At 43.9% G+C, this 21,956-nt stretch overlaps 1 non-coding gene across 1 annotated transcript; it reads left to right on the top strand.

The window, feature by feature from the left end:
- The first annotated feature begins 3,825 nt into the window (after positions 1-3,825).
- TRNAE-UUC (transfer RNA glutamic acid (anticodon UUC)) lies at positions 3,826-3,897 on the top strand. Its single transcript has one exon. It is a non-coding gene; the product is annotated as a tRNA-Glu (tRNA).
- The last annotated feature ends 18,059 nt before the right edge of the window (positions 3,898-21,956 follow it).

Here is a 21,956-nt window from a genome sequence, read left to right on the forward strand (position 1 = left end):
AGCAACCAGTATTCTTAGTTTACTGGTTCGATTCCTGCTATGGGATTGCCACTTTTTCTGTAATAATTCACGCATTGAAAGGTCGACACAAGCCATGCATACAGTCAGTCTAGCTTGGATTTGCTCTTTGCAGCAAAAAATGCTGACCACAATAGATTTTGGACATTCATTCCATTCTTTTGCTCAATACTCCATTTGAATTCATTTCACAAATCATTTTTACTTTTGACTTTTAACTATTTGGTTTCAAAGGATCCAAAACCCCCTTCCTTTATATCTGACGTTTTTTGGTACTGAGTGGATACAGTTCTGGCTGTCTAGTCAAGATGGAGACAAAATATCTAAAGCATAGTGCCCCATGTGAGGATCGAACTCACGACCTTCAGATTATGAGACTGACGCGCTACCTACTGCGCTAACTAGGCAAGCTTCTAGCAAGGATGTGCCAAACTTACTTACTCAAAGCAATTAAGTTCTTCTTTTTTCACATTGAGAACGTCTTGAGAGAACAACTCTTCCCATATGGTCTAGCGGTTAGGATTCCTGGTTTTCACCCAGGCGGCCCGGGTTCAACTCCCGGTATGGGAATGCTGCTTTTTCTGTACTATCTCTGACATTCAAAGGCAGACACTGTTGTTTGCATAAAAAAGCATTCAGGTAAAATTTGCACTTTGCAGCCAAAATTGCAAAACGTTAGGGTCTTGGCACTTCATTTCTAACTCTAGCACAACACATTTATAGGTTTCATAGCTCAAACTATTCTCAACTATCCTTTTTTACTTCAAAATGTCGAGAAACTCAACAACTCGTATGGCCTGTCCTTTGGCCTCCAATTTCCATTCTAATCTGTAGAATTTAACAACTGAATGCCAAAGTTCTCAAGCTCCCTAGTCAAAGAAAAGGAGTGAACTGTACCCTATCTGAGGGAAAACCTCATAACCATCAGAATAAGCCACTAGCTCCTAACTACTGTTCAAATGAGTCAAGTTTAAACTGTTGAAAGGAAAAAAAAATGTAATCAAAGCAACACTCTTTTTTTTTTTTTATTTTTTTTTTTAACGCCTCTCATTTTTTCTGTGACCCTTTGGGTTATCCCATTTGACCAAGCAACCAGTATTCTTAGTTTACTGGTTCGATTCCTGCTATGGGATTGCCACTTTTTCTGTAATAATTCACGCATTGAAAGGTCGACACAAGCCATGCATACAGTCAGTCTAGCTTGGATTTGCTCTTTGCAGCAAAAAATGCTGACCACAATAGATTTTGGACATTCATTCCATTCTTTTGCTCAATACTCCATTTGAATTCATATCACAAATCATTTTTACTTTTGACTTTTAACTATTTGGTTTCAAAGGATCCAAAACCCCCTTCCTTTATATCTGACGTTTTTTGGTACTGAGTGGATACAGTTCTGGCTGTCTAGTCAAGATGGAGACAAAATATCTAAAGCATATGCCCCGTGTGAGGATCGAACTCACGACCTTCAGATTATGAGACTGACGCGCTACCTACTGCGCTAACGAGGCAAGCTTCTAGCAAGGATGTGCCAAACTTACTTACTCAAAGCAATTAAGTTCTTCTTTTTTCACATTGAGAACGTCTTGCGAGAACAACTCTTCCCATATGGTCTAGCGGTTAGGATTCCTGGTTTTCACCCAGGCGGCCCGGGTTCAACTCCCGGTATGGGAATGCTGCTTTTTCTGTACTATCTCTGACATTCAAAGGCAGACACTGTTGTTTGCATAAAAAAGCATTCAGGTAAAATTTGCACTTTGCAGCCAAAATTGCAAAACGTTAGGGTCTTGGCACTTCATTTCTAACTCTAGCACAACACATTTATAGGTTTCATAGCTCAAACTATTCTCAACTATCCTTTTTTACTTCAAAATGTCGAGGAACTCAACAACTCGTATGGCCTGTCCTTTGGCCTCCAATTTCCATTCTAATCTGTAGAATTTAACAACTGAATGACAAAGTTCTCAAGCTCCCTAGTCAAAGAAAAGGAGTGAACTGTACCCTATCTGAGGGAAAACCTCATAACCATCAGAATAAGCCACTAGCTCCTAACTACTGTTCAAATGAGTCAAGTTTAAACTGTTGAAAGGAAAAAAAAATTTAATCAAAGCAACACTTTTTTTTTTTTTTTTTTTTTACGCCTCTCATTTTTTCTGTGACCCTTTGGGTTATCCCATTTGACCAAGCAACCAGTATTCTTAGTTTACTGGTTCGATTCCTGCTATGGGATTGCCACTTTTTCTGTAATAATTCACGCATTGAAAGGTCGACACAAGCCATGCATACAGTCAGTCTAGCTTGGATTTGCTCTTTGCAGCAAAAAATGCTGACCACAATAGATTTTGGACATTCATTCCATTCTTTTGCTCAATACTCCATTTGAATTCATTTCACAAATCATTTTTACTTTTGACTTTTAACTATTTGGTTTCAAAGGATCCAAAACCCCCTTCCTTTATATCTGACGTTTTTTGGTACTGAGTGGATACAGTTCTGGCTGTCTAGTCAAGATGGAGACAAAATATCTAAAGCATAGTGCCCCGTGTGAGGATCAAACTCACGACCTTCAGATTATGAGACTGACGCGCTACCTACTGCGCTAACGAGGCAAGCTTCTAGCAAGGATGTGCCAAACTTACTTACTCAAAGCAATTAAGTTCTTCTTTTTTCACATTGAGAACGTCTTGAGAGAACAACTCTTCCCATATGGTCTAGCGGTTAGGATTCCTGGTTTTCACCCAGGCGGCCCGGGTTCGACTCCCGGTATGGGATTGCTGCTTTTTCTGTACTATCTCTGACATTCAAAGGTAGACACTGTTGTTTGCATAAAAAAGCATTCAGGTAAAATTTGCACTTTGCAGCCAAAATTGCAAAACGTTAGGGTCTTGGCACTTCATTTCTAACTCTAGCACAACACATTTATAGGTTTCATAGCTCAAACTATTCTCAACTATCCTTTTTTACTTCAAAATGTCGAGGAACTCAACAACTCGTATGGCCTGTCCTTTGGCCTCCAATTTCCATTCTAATCTGTAGAATTTAACAACTGAATGGCAAAGTTCTCAAGCTCCCTAGTCAAAGAAAAGGAGTGAACTGTACCCTATCTGAGGGAAAACCTCATAACCATCAGAATAAGCCACTAGCTCCTAACTACTGTTCAAATGAGTCAAGTTTAAACTGTTGAAAGGAAAAAAAAATTTAATCAAAGCAACACTCTTTTTTTTTTTTTTTTTTTTTTTTTTTAACGCCTCTCATTTTTTCTGTGACCCTTTGGGTTATCCCATTTGACCAAGCAACCAGTATTCTTAGTTTACTGGTTCGATTCCTGCTATGGGATTGCCACTTTTTCTGTAATAATTCACGCATTGAAAGGTCGACACAAGCCATGCATACAGTCAGTCTAGCTTGGATTTGCTCTTTGCAGCAAAAAATGCTGACCACAATAGATTTTGGACATTCATTCCATTCTTTTGCTCAATACTCCATTTGAATTCATATCACAAATCATTTTTACTTTTGACTTTTAACTATTTGGTTTCAAAGGATCCAAAACCCCCTTCCTTTATATCTGACGTTTTTTGGTACTGAGTGGATACAGTTCTGGCTGTCTAGTCAAGATGGAGACAAAATATCTAAAGCATAGTGCCCCGTGTGAGGATTGAACTCACGACCTTCAGATTATGAGACTGACGCGCTACCTACTGCGCTAACGAGGCAAGCTTCTAGCAAGGATGTGCCAAACTTACTTACTCAAAGCAATTAAGTTCTTCTTTTTTCACATTGAGAACGTCTTGAGAGAACAACTCTTCCCATATGGTCTAGCGGTTAGGATTCCTGGTTTTCACCCAGGCGGCCCGGGTTCGACTCCCGGTATGGGAATGCTGCTTTTTCTGTACTATCTCTGACATTCAAAGGCAGACACTGTTGTTTGCATAAAAAAGCATTCAGGTAAAATTTGCACTTTGCAGCCAAAATTGCAAAACGTTAGGGTCTTGGCACTTCATTTCTAACTCTAGCACAACACATTTATAGGTTTCATAGCTCAAACTATTCTCAACTATCCTTTTTTACTTCAAAATGTCGAGGAACTCAACAACTCGTATGGCCTGTCCTTTGGCCTCCAATTTCCATTCTAATCTGTAGAATTTAACAACTGAATGGCAAAGTTCTCAAGCTCCCTAGTCAAAGAAAAGGAGTGAACTTTACCCTATCTGAGGGAAAACCTCATAACCATCAGAATAAGCCACTAGCTCCTAACTACTGTTCAAATGAGTCAAGTTTAAACTGTTGAAAGGAAAAAAAAAATTAATCAAAGCAACACTCTTTTTTTTTTTTTTTTCTTTTACGCCTCTAATTTTTTCTGTGACCCTTTGGGTTATCCCATTTGACCAAGCAACCAGTATTCTTAGTTTACTGGTTCGATTCCTGCTATGGGATTGCCACTTTTTCTGTAATAATTCACGCATTGAAAGGTCGACACAAGCCATGCATACAGTCAGTCTAGCTTGGATTTGCTCTTTGCAGCAAAAAATGCTGACCACAATAGATTTTGGACATTCATTCCATTCTTTTGCTCAATACTCCATTTGAATTCATATCACAAATCATTTTTACTTTTGACTTTTAACTATTTGGTTTCAAAGGATCCAAAACCCCCTTCCTTTATATCTGACGTTTTTTGGTACTGAGAGGATACAGTTCTGGCTGTCTAGTCAAGATGGAGACAAAATATCTAAAGCATAGTGCCCCGTGTGAGGATCGAACTCACGACCTTCAGATTATGAGGCTGACGCGCTACCTACTGCGCTAACGAGGCAAGCTTCTAGCAAGGATGTGCCAAACTTACTTACTCAAAGCAATTAAGTTCTTCTTTTTTCAGATTGAGAACGTCTTGAGTAGAGTTGAGCGCGGTTCGTGGTTCGTGGTTCTCCAGTTCGCGGCTCGAGTGATTTTGGGGCATGTTCTAGATCGAACTAGAACTCGAGCTTTTTGCAAAAGCTCGATAGTTCTAGAAACGTTCGAGAACGGTTCTAGCAGCCAAAAAACAGCTAAATCCTAGCTTGGTTTCTGCTGTAATAGTGTAAGTCACTCTGTGAATCAAACTATTATCACATTTCAGTGTATAGTGTGCGTGAACAGCGCCTTCAGATCACTGCTGTTTCTATAATTTTTTTTTTTCTTGTCTTCCTTCCCTAAGCGCGCGCGTCTTGTGGGGCGGGCCAGCATGTCAGCCAATCACAGACACACACACACCTAAGTGGACTTTGAGCCAGAGAAGCAACGGCATGTGTGATAGGATCTGCATGTCACATGTCCCTGCATTATAAAACCGGACATTTTCTTCACGAACGCCATTATCTGCCTTCTGCGTCTTTGGTGTCAGACATCAGTGTCGCAGCTCCGTCCTTCTGAGTCCTATAGCCGATACAGCTGTATGCGCTGCATACACAGCGTTAGACAGCTTAGGGAGAGCACATTCTAGCAGTCCTTTTAAGGGCTCAAAGCGGCAGGGTCAGAGAGCCATAAGTGACAGGTCCTGCAAACAGCAACAGCGTCTGTGTAGCCCAGGTCAGGGATTTCCTCCCTGCATTTCACCATTAGGAGGGAATAGAAAGGCAGGCTTCCATTCCTCTACCCAGAGCACCACAATCCTGCCACTGTACCCTCTTGTCCTCTGCACACTCCAACTCATTCTAAGTAAGCCATTATACTAGCAAACACTCAGTGTACCTAGTGGCATCCTAAACGTGGCTATTGGACTTTGCTATAGTCCCACTAGTGCAAAGACATTAGCAGAGCACATCTGCCTGCATTGCACACTCCAAGTTTTTTAAACTAAGCAATTTTACTAGCAAACACTCAGTGTACCTAGTGGCATCCTATACGTGGCTATTGGACTTTGCTATAGTCCCACTAGTGCAAAGACATTTGCAGAGCACGTCTGCCTGCATTGCACACTACAACTTTTTTAAACTAAGCAATTTTACTAGCAAACACTCAGTGTACCTAGTGGCATCCTATACGTGGCTATTGGACTTTGCTATAGTCCCACTAGTGCAAAGACATTTGCAGAGCACGTCTGCCTGCATTGCACACTACAACTTTTTTAAACTAAGCAATTTTACTAGCAAACACTCAGTGTACCTAGTGGCATCCTATACGTGGCTATTGGACTTTGCTATAGTCCCACTAGTGCCAAGACATTTGCAGAGCGCATCTGCCTGCGTTGCACACTCCAACTAATTATAACGAAGCCATTATACTAGCAAACACTCAGTGTACCTAGTGGCATCCTATACGTGGCTATTGGACTTTGCTATAGTCCCACTAGTGCAAAGACATTAGCAGAGCACATCTGCCTGCATTGCACACTCCAAGTTTTTTAAACTAAGCAATTTTACTAGCAAACACTCAGTGTACCTAGTGGCATCCTATACTTGGCTATTGGACTTTGCTATAGTCCCACTAGTGCAAAGACATTTGCAGAGCACGTCTGCCTGCATTGCACACTACAACTTTTTTAAACTAAGCAATTTTACTAGCAAACACTCAGTGTACCTAGTGGCATCCTATACGTGGCTATTGGACTTTGCTATAGTCCCACTAGTGCAAAGACATTTGCAGAGCACGTCTGCCTGCATTGCACACTACAACTTTTTTAAACTAATCAATTTTACTAGCAAACACTCAGTGTACCTAGTGGCATCCTAAACGTGGCTATTGGACTTTGCTATAGTCCCACTAGTGCAAAGACATTAGCAGAGCACATCTGCCTGCATTGCACACTCCAAGTTTTTTTAAACTAAGCAATTTTACTAGCAAACACTCAGTGTACCTAGTGGCATCCTATACGTGGCTATTGGACTTTGCTATAGTCCCACTAGTGCAAAGACATTTGCAGAGCACGTCTGCCTGCATTGCACACTACAACTTTTTTAAACTAAGTAAGCAATTTTACTAGCAAACACTCAGTGTACCTAGTGGCATCCTATACGTGGCTATTGGACTTTGCTATAGTCCCACTAGTGCAAAGACATTTGCAGAGCACGTCTGCCTGCATTGCACACTACAACTTTTTTAAACTAAGCAATTTTACTAGCAAACACTCAGTGTACCTAGTGGCATCCTATACGTGGCTATTGGACTTTGCTATAGTCCCACTAGTGCCAAGACATTTGCAGAGCGCATCTGCCTGCGTTGCACACTCCAACTAATTATAACGAAGCCATTATACTAGCAAACACTCAGTGTACCTAGTGGCATCCTATACGTGGCTATTGGACTTTGCTATAGTCCCACTAGTGCAAAGACATTAGCAGAGCACATCTGCCTGCATTGCACACTCCAAGTTTTTTAAACTAAGCAATTTTACTAGCAAACACTCAGTGTACCTAGTGGCATCCTATACGTGGCTATTGGACTTTGCTATAGTCCCACTAGTGCAAAGACATTTGCAGAGCACGTCTGCCTGCATTGCACACTACAACTTTTTTAAACTAAGCAATTTTACTAGCAAACACTCAGTGTACCTAGTGGCATCCTATACGTGGCTATTGGACTTTGCTATAGTCCCACTAGTGCAAAGACATTTGCAGAGCACGTCTGCCTGCATTGCACACTACAACTTTTTTAAACTAATCAATTTTACTAGCAAACACTCAGTGTACCTAGTGGCATCCTAAACGTGGCTATTGGACTTTGCTATAGTCCCACTAGTGCAAAGACATTAGCAGAGCACATCTGCCTGCATTGCACACTCCAAGTTTTTTAAACTAAGCAATTTTACTAGCAAACACTCAGTGTACCTAGTGGCATCCTATACGTGGCTATTGGACTTTGCTATAGTCCCACTAGTGCAAAGACATTTGCAGAGCACGTCTGCCTGCATTGCACACTACAACTTTTTTAAACTAAGCAATTTTACTAGCAAACACTCAGTGTACCTAGTGGCATCCTATACGTGGCTATTGGACTTTGCTATAGTCCCACTAGTGCAAAGACATTTGCGAGCACGTCTGCCTGCATTGCACACTACAACTTTTTTAAACTAAGCAATTTTACTAGCAAACACTCAGTGTACCTAGTGGCATCCTATACGTGGCTATTGGACTTTGCTATAGTCCCACTAGTGCCAAGACATTTGCAGAGCGCATCTGCCTGCGTTGCACATTCCAACTAATTATAAAGAAGCCATTATACTAGCAAACACTCAGTGTACCTAGTGGCATCCTATACGTGGCTATTGGACTTTTGTCAATTCACAGTATTGGAACGTTATTTGCATGACATCTGCCTGCATTGCACACTCTAACTTTTTTAAACTCAGCCATTATACTAGCAAACACTCACTGTACCTAGTTGTATCCTAAACGTGGCTATTGTACTTTTGTCAATTCACAGTATTGGAACGTTATTTGCAGGACATCTGCCTGCATTGCACACTCAAACTTTTTTAAACTCAGCCATTATACTAGCAAACACTCACTGTACCTAGTTGTATCCTAAACGTGGCTATTGTACTTTTGTCAATTCACAGTATTGGAACGTTATTTGCAGGACATCTGCCTGCCTTGCACACTCAAACTTTTTTAAACTCAGCCATTATACTAGCAAACACTCACTGTACCTAGTTGTATCCTAAACGTGGCTATTGTACTTTTGTCAATTCACAGTATTGGAACGTTATTTGCAGGACATCTGACTGCATTGCACACTCAAACTTTTTTAAACTCAGCCATTATACTAGCAAACACTCACTGTACCTAGTTGTATCCTAAACGTGGCTATTGTACTTTTGTCAATTCACAGTATTGGAACGTTATTTGCAGGACATCTGCCTGCCTTGCACACTCAAACTTTTTTAAACTCAGCCATTATACTAGCAAACACTCACTGTACCTAGTTGTATCCTAAACGTGGCTATTGTACTTTTGTCAATTCACAGTATTGGAACGTTATTTGCAGGACATCTGCCTGCATTGCACACTCAAACTTTTTTAAACTCAGCCATTATACTAGCAAACACTCACTGTACCTAGTTGTATCCTAAACGTGGCTATTGTACTTTTGTCAATTCACAGTATTGGAACGTTATTTGCAGGACATCTGCCTGCCTTGCACACTCAAACTTTTTTAAACTCAGCCATTATACTAGCAAACACTCACTGTACCTAGTTGTATCCTAAACGTGGCTATTGTACTTTTGTCAATTCACAGTATTGGAACGTTATTTGCAGCACGTCTGCCTGCATTGCACACTCAAACTTTTTTAAACTCAGCCATTATACTAGCAAACCCTCACTGTACCTAGTTGTATCCTAAACGTGGCTATTGTACTTTTGTCAATTCACAGTATTGGAACGTTATTTGCAGCACGTCTGCCTGCATTGCACACTTAAACTTTTTTAAACTCAGCCATTATACTAGCAAACACTCACTGTACCTAGTTGTATCGTAAACGTGGCTATTGTACTTTTGTCAATTCACAGTATTGGAACGTTATTTGCAGGACATCTGCCTGCCTTGCACACTCAAACTTTTTTAAACTCAGCCATTATACTAGCAAACACTCACTGTACCTAGTTGTATCCTAAACGTGGCTATTGTACTTTTGTCAATTCACAGTATTGGAACGTTATTTGCAGCACGTCTGCCTGCATTGCACACTCAAACTTTTTTAAACTCAGCCATTATACTAGCAAACACTCACTGTACCTAGTTGTATCCTAAACGTGGCTATTGTACTTTTGTCAATTCACAGTATTGGAACGTTATTTGCAGCACGTCTGCCTGCATTGCACACTCAAACTTCTTTAAACTCAGCCATTATACTAGCAAACACTCACTGTACCTAGTTGTATCCTAAACGTGGCTATTGTACTTTTGTCAATTCACAGTATTGGAACGTTATTTGCAGGACATCTGCCTGCATTGCACACTCAAACTTTTTTAAACTCAGCCATTATACTAGCAAACACTCACTGTACCTAGTTGTATCCTAAACGTGGCTATTGTACTTTTGTCAATTCACAGTATTGGAACGTTATTTGCAGGACATCTGCCTGCCTTGCACACTCAAACTTTTTTAAACTCAGCCATTATACTAGCAAACACTCACTGTACCTAGTTGTATCCTAAACGTGGCTATAGTACTTTTGTCAATTCACAGTATTGGAACGTTATTTGCAGGACATCTGCCTGCATTGCACACTCAAACTTTTTTAAACTCAGCCATTATACTAGCAAACACTCACTGTACCTAGTTGTATCCTAAACGTGGCTATTGTACTTTTGTCAATTCACAGTATTGGAACGTTATTTGCAGGACATCTGCCTGCCTTGCAAACTCAAACTTTTTTAAACTCAGCCATTATACTAGCAAACACTCACTGTACCTAGTTGTATCCTAAACGTGGCTATTGTACTTTTGTCAATTCACAGTATTGGAACGTTATTTGCAGCACGTCTGCCTGCATTGCACACTCAAACTTTTTTAAACTCAGCCATTATACTAGCAAACACTCACTGTACCTAGTTGTATCCTAAACGTGGCTATTGTACTTTTGTCAATTCAAAGTATTGGAACGTTATTTGCAGCACGTCTGCCTGCATTGCACACTCAAACTTTTTTAAACTCAGCCATTATACTAGCAAACACTCACTGTACCTAGTTGTATCGTAAACGTGGCTATTGTACTTTTGTCAATTCACAGTATTGGAACGTTATTTGCAGGACATCTGCCTGCCTTGCACACTCAAACTTTTTTAAACTCAGCCATTATACTAGCAAACACTCACTGTACCTAGTTGTATCCTAAACGTGGCTATTGTACTTTTGTCAATTCACAGTATTGGAACGTTATTTGCAGGACTTCTGCCTGCATTGCACACTCAAACTTTTTTAAACTCAGCCATTATACTAGCAAACACTCACTGTACCTAGTTGTATCCTAAACGTGGCTATTGTACTTTTGTCAATTCACAGTATTGGAACGTTATTTGCAGCACGTCTGCCTGCATTGCACACTCATACTTTTTTAAACTCAGCCATTATACTAGCAAACACTCACTGTACCTAGTTGTATCCTAAACGTGGCTATTGTACTTTTGTCAATTCACAGTATTGGAACGTTATTTGCAGGACATCTGCCTGCCTTGCACACTCAAACTTTTTTAAACTCAGCCATTATACTAGCAAACACTCACTGTACCTAGTTGTATCCTAAACGTGGCTATTGTACTTTTGTCAATTCACAGTATTGGAACGTTATTTGCAGGACGTCTGCCTGCATTGCACACTCAAACTTTTTTAAACTCAGCCATTATACTAGCAAACACTCACTGTACCTAGTTGTATCCTAAACGTGGCTATTGTACTTTTGTCAATTCACAGTATTGGAACGTTATTTGCAGCACGTCTGCCTGCATTGCACACTCAAACTTTTTTAAACTCAGCCATTATACTAGCAAACACTCACTGTACCTAGTTGTATCCTAAACGTGGCTATTGTACTTTTGTCAATTCACAGTATTGGAACGTTATTTGCAGGACATCTGCCTGCCTTGCACACTCAAACTTTTTTAAACTCAGCCATTATACTAGCAAACACTCACTGTACCTAGTTGTATCCTAAACGTGGCTATTGTACTTTTGTCAATTCACAGTATTGGAACGTTATTTGCAGGACGTCTGCCTGCATTGCACACTCAAACTTTTTTAAACTCAGCCATTATACTAGCAAACACTCACTGTACCTAGTTGTATCCTAAACGTGGCTATTGTACTTTTGTCAATTCACAGTATTGGAACGTTATTTGCAGCACGTCTGCCTTCATTGCACACTCAAACTTTTTTAAACTCAGCCATTATACTAGCAAACACTCACTGTACCTTGTTGTATCCTAAACGTGGCTATTGTACTTTTGTCAATTCACAGTATTGGAACGTTATTAGCAGCACGTCTGCCTGCATTGCACACTCAAACTTTTTTAAACTCAGCCATTATACTAGCAAACACTCACTGTACCTAGTTGTATCCTAAACGTGGCTATTGTACTTTTGTCAATTCACAGTATTGGAACGTTATTTGCAGGACATCTGCCTGCCTTGCACACTCAAACTTTTTTAAACTCAGCCATTATACTAGCAAACACTCACTGTACCTAGTTGTATCCTAAACGTGGCTATTGTACTTTTGTCAATTCACAGTATTGGAACGTTATTTGCAGCACGTCTGCCTGCATTGCACACTCAAACTTTTTTAAACTCAGCCATTATACTAGCAAACACTCACTGTACCTAGTTGTATCCTAAACGTGGCTATTGTACTTTTGTCAATTCACAGTATTGGAACGTTATTTGCAGGACATCTGCCTGCCTTGCACACTCAAACTTTTTTAAACTCAGCCATTATACTAGCAAACACTCACTGTACCTAGTTGTATCCTAAACGTGGCTATTGTACTTTTGTCAATTCACAGTATTGGAACGTTATTTGCAGGACGTCTGCCTGCATTGCACACTCAAACTTTTTTAAACTCAGCCATTATACTAGCAAACACTCACTGTACCTAGTTGTATCCTAAACGTGGCTATTGTACTTTTGTCAATTCACAGTATTGGAACGTTATTTGCAGCACGTCTGCCTGCATTGCACACTCAAACTTTTTTAAACTCAGCCATTATACTAGCAAACACTCACTGTACCTAGTTGTATCCTAAACGTGGCTATTGTACTTTTGTCAATTCACAGTATTGGAACGTTATTTGCAGGACATCTGCCTGCCTTGCACACTCAAACTTTTTTAAACTCAGCCATTATACTAGCAAACACTCACTGTACCTAGTTGTATCCTAAACGTGGCTATTGTACTTTTGTCAATTCACAGTATTGGAACGTTATTTGCAGGACGTCTGCCTGCATTGCACACTCAAACTTTTTTAAACTCAGCCATTATACTAGCAAACACTCACTGTACCTAGTTGTATCCTAAACGTGGCTATTGTACTTTTGTCAATTCACAGTATTGGAACGTTATTTGCAGCACGTCTGCCTTCATTGCACACTCAAACTTTTTTAAACTCAGCCATTATACTAGCAAACACTCACTGTACCTTGTTGTATCCTAAACGTGGCTATTGTACTTTTGTCAATTCACAGTATTGGAACGTTATTAGCAGCACGTCTGCCTGCATTGCACACTCAAACTTTTTTAAACTCAGCCATTATACTAGCAAACACTCACTGTACCTAGTTGTATCCTAAACGTGGCTATTGTACTTTTGTCAATTCACAGTATTGGAACGTTATTTGCAGGACATCTGCCTGCCTTGCACACTCAAACTTTTTTAAACTCAGCCATTATACTAGCAAACACTCACTGTACCTAGTTGTATCCTAAACGTGGCTATTGTACTTTTGTCAATTCACAGTATTGGAACGTTATTTGCAGCACGTCTGCCTGCATTGCACACTCAAACTTTTTTAAACTCAGCCATTATACTAGCAAACACTCACTGTACCTAGTTGTATCCTAAACGTGGCTATTGTACTTTTGTCAATTCACACTACTGCAAATCTATGTGCAGCACCTCTGCATGACAACCTCGTGCTCTGTTTTTAATAAGCTATAATGATAGCACAAAATACTGCCATTTTGTGGCATCATAGAACTGGCTGTTGTATTCCATTAGTGCCCCACTGGTGACAAGCTATTTCTAGCACCTCTACATCACACCCTCATGCACATTTTGCTACGCTAATGTTATAGCAAACTCATGGAATTCATTGCTGCATTTCATAATTCGGAGGGATAGAAAGTCAGGCTTCCTTTAGCTTTTCCTTCTGTTCATAGACAGCATCTCCAAGACAAATTTCCCCTCCACGTCTAAGTGTGGAGAGGCAGCTAGTGCGCATGCGTGTGCCGATGTACCCCAGCTGCAGCATAATTACAGTGTTTCGCCTAGTGAGTATGCTCAGCCTGACTGTGCCATTCCTGACGCTAAGTTTTCATTTCGGGATACAGCGCATGCTCCCACACTAAGTGTGAAAAGCCTCTTTGCACAGGTGCTTGCATTCCGTGCCGGGTATAAGTCCTGTTTTGGGCATAGACACCATGCTAAAGCTGATAGTCTTTTTTCAGAGACTGTATTTCATGCTACTGAGCATGCTCAGGCACTTCCTGCATCAGAGACTAGGTCCGGTAATGAACTCTTTGGCCCTGGCCCTGATGTGGGGGTCCCATATAGACCACAGGGCATCAGGTGTCCTCCCAAATGGCTTGCAGAGGCCCACACCTATGACTTGTCACCGCATTATTGATGCTCAGACGATGACTGGTGAGGTGTTTGGGTCATGGCAGCCATGAGGTCGTCATTGAAGTTGCGTTTCCAAATAGGACGCTAGTTATGCCACTCATGACGTGTCACTCTACTTTTGTCTCCAGGAGGTGCATTGTGGTTCACCCTGGTTTGGGGCGGACCCAGGTTATAAAAGGGGCTGGAGCCAACAAGGAGGTGCGCAGTCTTCTATTATGCTCCGAAAGAGCACACCTCCATGTGTTGAACCCATTGCGGCTTTAGGCCAGAGGTAGGCAGGGATCGGGTGGTGGATGCAGGCCACCACCACAGTTGGTAACGCAGAACGGTTAAGACCAGCTCCTGTCCTAACAGTCCTGCTTGTGCAGCCCAGTGGCATTAACAGGCCTGCTGCTGCTGATGCGCCTGCTGTCCACAGGTGTGGCCCCTACGCACACGGTCAGCGTACTCAATGGCCCCTGTGTTGTTAACAGGGAGTTCCTGGGCTGGGTGGGCATGTGGACCCTGTGACGCTAACAGGGCTCACAGTCTCCAGATCCGAATGGCGTCTAACTCGGTTCAGGCTACTATTAGTTTCATAGCCACACAGCTCTGTATCCTCCACCAAACCTTCAAGTTGCCAACCTCTCCTTTTCCAACTGGGAGCACGGTGGACACTGACTGCTGATGGGGATATATACCTTTCTCTTTCTTTTCTTATTAATTTTCGTTATATAGCGGTCACAGATTATATACCACTTTATCCAAATCTGCCAGTCCCACTGTAACAGATGTTGTTTCTTCAGCAAATGTTACAGTTGCTTAACCACCAAATCCACGGACCAAAACTTTTTTCCCCTTTCCAACACACCTGTTCCCCTTTCCAACAGCATCTGTCCTTTTTCAACTCATTTTGGGATATGACCAAAAGTGCAACTGTGCAGGGACACCGTACTCAACGCCATCTCAGCACAGCAGCCATCCCTCGGTCCCTCCGATGTGGACAAGTAAAAGACCATTTCCTCCTATCCATGACAAAGCGTTGAGATTCACTCTGTGCAGCACTGGTGTTTAGTGGACAAGTAGATCTAAGATTGCGTACCACATTCTGCAGATACTCCTGTATACGTGCGTCTATTTCTATGGCAGGAATTAGTTCGCCAAATTTTGTCTTGTACCGGGGATCTAACAGTGTGGCAACCCAGTATTCAGGATTAGTTCAAATTCATACAATCCGAGGGTCATGTAGGTAGTGCAGCAAGAAGGCGCTCATGTGTCTTGTGCATCCAGGAGGACCAAGTCCTTGGTGTGTTGGTGGCAGAGAGGTGAGAATCGTGCATCCTTCCTCTGCCCTCTCCCCCCAACCTCGCACAACCGAAATGTGAGCAAGCTCTCACTCATCTGCTGAGTCTTCCATGCCCATCGCCAGTTCGTCCTCCATTTCTTCATGGGCTCCTGCACTTTCATCAACACTTTTTGCTGATACTATGCGCCCTTGTTAATCCCTCTCCCTCACCATGACTGCCGCATAGGTGCCGCTGACCATCTGGACCTCGTAGATCTTGTTATCCCCTCCGCATATGACTCCTCCTGTACTTCCTCCCCTTCCTCTTGTCCCAACACCTGACTCCGAATAATAATTACAGTGTGCTCCATCATGTAGATGACCAGAATTGTCACGCTGAGAATGACATTGCCAGTGCTAAACATCTTCGTCGACATTTCAAAACTGTGTAGCAGGGTGCATAGGTCCTTGATCTGACACCACTCCAGCAGCGTGATCTGCACCACCTCTGGATCAAGTTATCCCAGGCTATATGTCTTACCGTATTTCAGCAGGGCTCTGCGGTGCTGCCACACACGCTGCAACATGTGCAGATTCCAATTCCTGCGTGTCGAAACATCGCATTTACGGCGTTTAACTGCCAGACCCTAAGACTTCCGGAGTGATGAAAGTTGTTGAGCTGCTGTGTGCGCACGATGGAAGTGAGCACATAGCGAGCGTGCCCACTGCACAAGGCCATGTAGGCCGTGATGGTGTTTTAAAAATTGCTGGCGAATTCGGTTCAACACGTGAGCCCTAAAAGGCACGTGTGTCACATTGCCCTGAGGATGGCCCGCAGCCAGGTTTGCATCATTGCCGCACACGGCTGTTAAGTCACCAACGGAGTCCGCTCCGTCAATTTGTACTCCGGTCGCCAGGTGACAACGTGTTCCTTTCATGAATAGTGCTGATGATGGGAGAGTAGTCGATGCCAGCGGCGCAGGTGGACGCAGGTTATGCTCACCCACTGGGCTGCATTACCTTGACAGATGCAGAATCTCTGGCTGAATGTAGCTGGTGGGTATCTCACAGATGAAATACCATCATTCAGCTACAACCAATGGGAAGACACCACACCCTTTTTTATGCCCATCCTGTCTGCAGACCACTGCCAGACATAGCTATGAACCTCTGGTTAATTTTACCCCCAGTTCAGTTTTATGATTTTGTGTGCTTGTTACCTGACTACTTTTCCTGCTTGCTGTTTATGTACCTTGTTGGCTGATACGCATTTCACCTCTGCTTGTTTTCTGATTCTTTCCTGGCCGTCCCATTCTGTTCCTGTTCCTCAATTAATGTTTTGACCCTGCCTGACTACTATTCTCTGCAATAGCGGTGTGACTCACATTTCCCATACATTTCAAAGTAAAACTTTGACCGCCTGATGGCATTGAGCTCTGCTGCCAGCATAGTAAGGAGGTGTGTGGTAGTCCTTGTGCGCAGTTGCAAGGAAGGGTGGCCTGACCACACAGGGTTTGCGCCAAGGTAGAGGACCCACACGAGGTTGAAGAGGCAGAAGCAGTGTATTAACTTCTACATACAGAACAAGGATTGAAACAACTCGTGGGGACGGCAAGACTTGTACAGCAGACCCTTCTCCATCTCTCACCATAGTTTGCCAGTGCCCAGTCAGTGACATGTAATGACCCTGTCTATGCTTACTGGTCCAAGTATCTGTGTTGAAATGCACCCTGTCGCACACAGATTTTCTCAAGGAAGTGGTGATGTTGTGTGCGACATGCTGGTGTAGCGCGGGCATGCTTTTCTTGGAGAAGCAGTGGTGATTGGGCATCTGGTACTGGGGCACAGCGACAGACATAAGGTCTGTAAAATCCTGTGTGTCCACTACGCGTAAAGGCAGCATTTCGGTAGCCAACAGCTTACAGAGGGATAGAGTCAACCACTTAGCTTTGTCATGGGTCGCAGTAAGTGGCCTTTTATTTGACCACATCTGAGGGACAGAGATCTGGCTGCTGTCTGTAGACGGTGTTGAGTAGGGTGTCCCTGGAAAAATGCAGGTTTGTGAGAAAAGTGCAGGCGGAGACATGATGTTGCCTTCATCTTGCCTTCAGATCTGTTCATCTTGTATCATTTTTAAAAAACACAGCAAGCAAGGGTTACTCCAAGCGGAGTCTACCTTTTTTCCCCAAATTGGGCACACAGACACCCCATCAGTGGCAGGACTTGTGCCCTAGTTGCAAACAGGATGTTTTGATTTGCATCAAGCACATTCCAAATCCACAAGCATTTACTCTCCCCAGGATGACACAGGGGTAGTAAATTCCTTCTGGATCCATGACTTGTTCATTTTGATGAACGTCAGTCTGTCCACATTGTCACTGGACAGACGCGTGCGCTTATCTGTCAGCACACACCCAGCAGCACTGAAGACGCGTTCAGAGACAACGCTGGCAGCTGGACACGACAAAATCTTCAAGGCGTAACTGGAGAGCTCTTGACATTTTTCTAGATTTGAAGCACAAAAGGAGCAAGGCTCCATTTGCAAAGTCATTGCATCGATGTTCATTTGGAGATACTCCTGTATCATCCTCTCCATCCGTTGACTATGTGACACACTTGATGTCTCTGGTGGCCTTGCAAAGGAGGGTCTAAAAAAATTATGAAAAGATTCCATAAAATTGCTGTTACCAGCACCAGATACGGTCCTACTGGTACGGGTAGACTGTTGAAGATGACGAGGCCGTCCCATGTTTGTCAAGTTACAACTGGGAGAATCACTCCCTTCACCTGCACGGTTGTTTGGTGGAAAAGCCGAGCTAAGATCGAGTAACAGCTTATGCTGATACTCCTGCATACGTGCGTCCCTTTCTATGGGTGGAATTATGTCACAAAATTTGGACTTGTCCCGGGGATCTAATAGTGTGGCAAGCCAGTAGTCATCATCACTTCTAATTTTGACAATACGAGGGTCATGTTGGAGGTAGTGCAACAAGAAGGCACTCATGTGTCTTGCGCAGCCATGCGGACCAAGTCCACGCTGTGTTTGTGGCATAGAGGTGCTAACCGTTCTTTCTTCCTCTGTCATCTCCCCCCAACCTCTTTCAACTTAAATTTGACCAAGGTCCCCCTCATCAGCTGAGTCTTCCATGTCCATGGACAGTTCGTCCTCCATATCTTCATGTCCTCCTGCACCTTCCTCAACATCTCGCCTGCTACCATGCGCCCTTGTTGATCCCTGTCCCCCATGGTCCCATGCCTGCCGCGTTGGTGATGATGAACGTCTGGACCTTGGTGATGTTGTTGTGTCTTGCGCATATGAATCCTCCTGTAGTTCCTCCCCTTCCTGTTGTCCCACCCCCTGACTCCGAATAGTGTTTAGCGTGTGCTCCAGCATGTAAATGACTGTAATCGTCATGCTGATAATGGCATTGTCAGCGCTAAACATATTCGTCGCCATGTCGAAACTGTGCAGAAGGGTGCATAGGTCCGTGATCTGAGATCACTCCATCAGGGTGATCTGCCCCACCTCTGCATCTCGTTGGCCCAGGCTATACGTCATGACGTATTGCACCAGGGCTCTGCGGTGCTGCCACAGTCGCTGTAACATGTGGAGAGTTGAATTCCAGCGTGTCGCCACATCGCATTTCAGGCGATGAACCGGCAGGCCGAAAGACTTCTGGAGCGATGCAAGTCGCTCAGCTGCGGCGCTTGAACGGCGGAAGTGAGCACTGCAGACAGTTTCCGTGCCCTGGTCAGAAGGCCATCTAGGCCGGGATAGTGTGTTAAAAATTGCTGGACAACAAGGTTCAACACGTGAGCCATACAAGGCACGTGTGTCACCTTGCCCAGGCGAAGGGCCGCACCCAGGTTTGCAGCATTGTCGCACACGGCCTTACCAGGCTGCAGGTTGAGTGGAGACAACCATTTATTAAACTCGGACCGCAGAGCTGACCACAACTCCTCAGCTGTGTGACTCTTATTCCCAAGACATGTCAAGCTAAAGACCGCCTGATGCCGTTGCGCTCTGCTGCCAGCATAGTAATGAGGGGTGCGTGATTCCTTCTGCGCAGTGAGAACGCTGGTGGCCTGACCAGGCAGGCTTGGGGCGGAGGTGGAGGACCCAGATGAGGTGGAGGATGCAGAAGCAGTGGCGGAACTTGGACAGACAGAGGATTGACACACAAGTCGTGGGGACGGCAAGACTTGTGCAGCAGACCCTTCACCATCTATCACCATAGTTACCCAGTGCCCAGTCAGCGACATGTAACGTCCCTGTCCATGCTTACTGGTCCAAATATCGGTGCTGAAATTCACCCGTTCACACACAGAGTTTCTCAAGGAAGCGGTGATATTGTGTGCGACATGCTGGTGTAGCGCGGGCACACCTTTCTTAGAGAAGTAGTGGCGACTAGGCATCTGGTACTGGGGCACAGCGACAGATATAAGGTCTCTAAAATCCTGTGTGTCCACTAGGCGGAAAGGCAGCATTTCTGTAGCCAACAGCTTACAGAGGGATAGAGTCAACCTCTTCGCTTTGTCATGGGTCGAAGGAAGTGGCCTTTTATTTGACCACATCTGAGGGACAGAGATCTGGCTGCTGTGTGTAGACGGTGTTGAGTAGGGTGTCCCTGGAAAAATGCAGCTTTGGGAGGAAAGTGCAGGCGGAGACATGATGTTGCCTTCATCCAAAGTTGGTGCTATCGATGTCTGAGAGAGCTGTACACACTCACTTGTTTCCCCTTCCAAACCAACTGACGACCTACCAAGCAAACTGCCTGTTGCGGTTACAGTGGTGGAAGTTGTGGGTGGAAAAACAGGTGTGACAGCTGTCCCCACAGTCCTAGAAGATGACGAGCGCGCGGATGCCCTGGAAGGGGCAGGCGGTGGATGGTTGGCTCCACTAGGCCGCATTGCAGCACGGTGAGCTTCCCACCAGGCCATATGATATTTATTCATGTGACGATTCATGGAAGAAGTTGTCAAACTGCTGAGGTTTTGACCTCTACTAAGATAACCATGGCAAATGTTACAGATCACATAATTTGGCCGATCTTTTTTTATGTCAAAAAAGGACCAGGCTAGGCAAGGCTTAGAGGCCATGCGACCTGTTGATCCACCCCGAATAATGCTCAGAGGCAGAGTGGTGGCTGAGGATGCAGTTGTAGACGTGCTACCAGTGCTCCGACTGTGTCCAGGAAGGCGCCAGGTTACTTCGACGTCGGTTGCATCCTCCTCCACCGCCTCTATTGACCTCCTCGAATGTCTGACTGTGGGTTGACAGTAGGTGGGATCTAGAACTTCATCATCAATTGTTGTGTTTGCACTCCCCTCCCCCTCAGACCGAGTTTCTTCTTGCCCTGACCGAATATTTAAGTTGTCATCCCAATCGGGTATCTGCGTCTCATCTTCATCAGTATGTTCCTCATTGCCTATAACCACAGTTGTTGGAAAGGCAGCATTTTGGTAGCCAACAGTTTGCATTTTATGAAAGTCAACCTCCAAGCCATGTCATGCCCTTCTAAAAGCATGTATAACACAGCGAGGGGACTCCAACCACAGTCTCCCTCGTTGCCACTCACTGGGCCACACACACCCCACTTGACTGGCATCGGTTGAGCCCCCTTTTGAAAAAGAAAAAGATGCTTTGCATGAAGCACTCTCAAAAATACGCGTGCCTTTCCCGTCCCCTGGCTGACCCCGGGGAAGAAAAGTCCTCTGAGAGCCATGACTTGTTCATCTTGGTTCTTTTAGAAACACAGCGAGGGGACTCCAACCACAGTCTCCCTCGTTGCCACTCACTGGGCCACACACACCCCACTTGACTGGCATCGGTTGAGCCCCCTTTTGAAAAAGAAAAAGATGCTTTGCATGAAGCACTCTCAAAAATACGCGTGCCTTTCCCGTCCCCTGGCTGACCCCGGGGAAGAAAAGTCCTCTGAGAGCCATGACTTGTTCATCTTGGTTCTTTTAGAAACACAGCGAGGGGACTCCAACCACAGTCTCCCTCGTTGCCACTCACTGGGCCACACACACCCCACTTGACTGGCATCGGTTGAGCCCCCTTTTGAAAAAGAAAAAGATGCTTTGCATGAAGCACTCTCAAAAATACGCGTGCCTTTCCCGTCCCCTGGCTGACCCCGGGGAAGAAAAGTCCTCTGAGAGCCATGACTTGTTCATCTTGGTTCTTTTAGAAACACAGCGAGGGGACTCCAACCACAGTCTCCCTTGTTGCCACTCACTGGGCCACACACACCCCACTTGACTGGCATCGGTTGAGCCCCCTTTTGAAAAAGAAAAAGATGCTTTGCATGAAGCACTCTCAAAAATACGCGTGCCTTTCCCGTCCCCTGGCTGACC

This window comes from Anomaloglossus baeobatrachus, chromosome 4, assembly GCF_048569485.1.
Source record: "Anomaloglossus baeobatrachus isolate aAnoBae1 chromosome 4, aAnoBae1.hap1, whole genome shotgun sequence".
Classification (NCBI taxonomy): Eukaryota; Metazoa; Chordata; class Amphibia; order Anura; family Aromobatidae; genus Anomaloglossus; species Anomaloglossus baeobatrachus.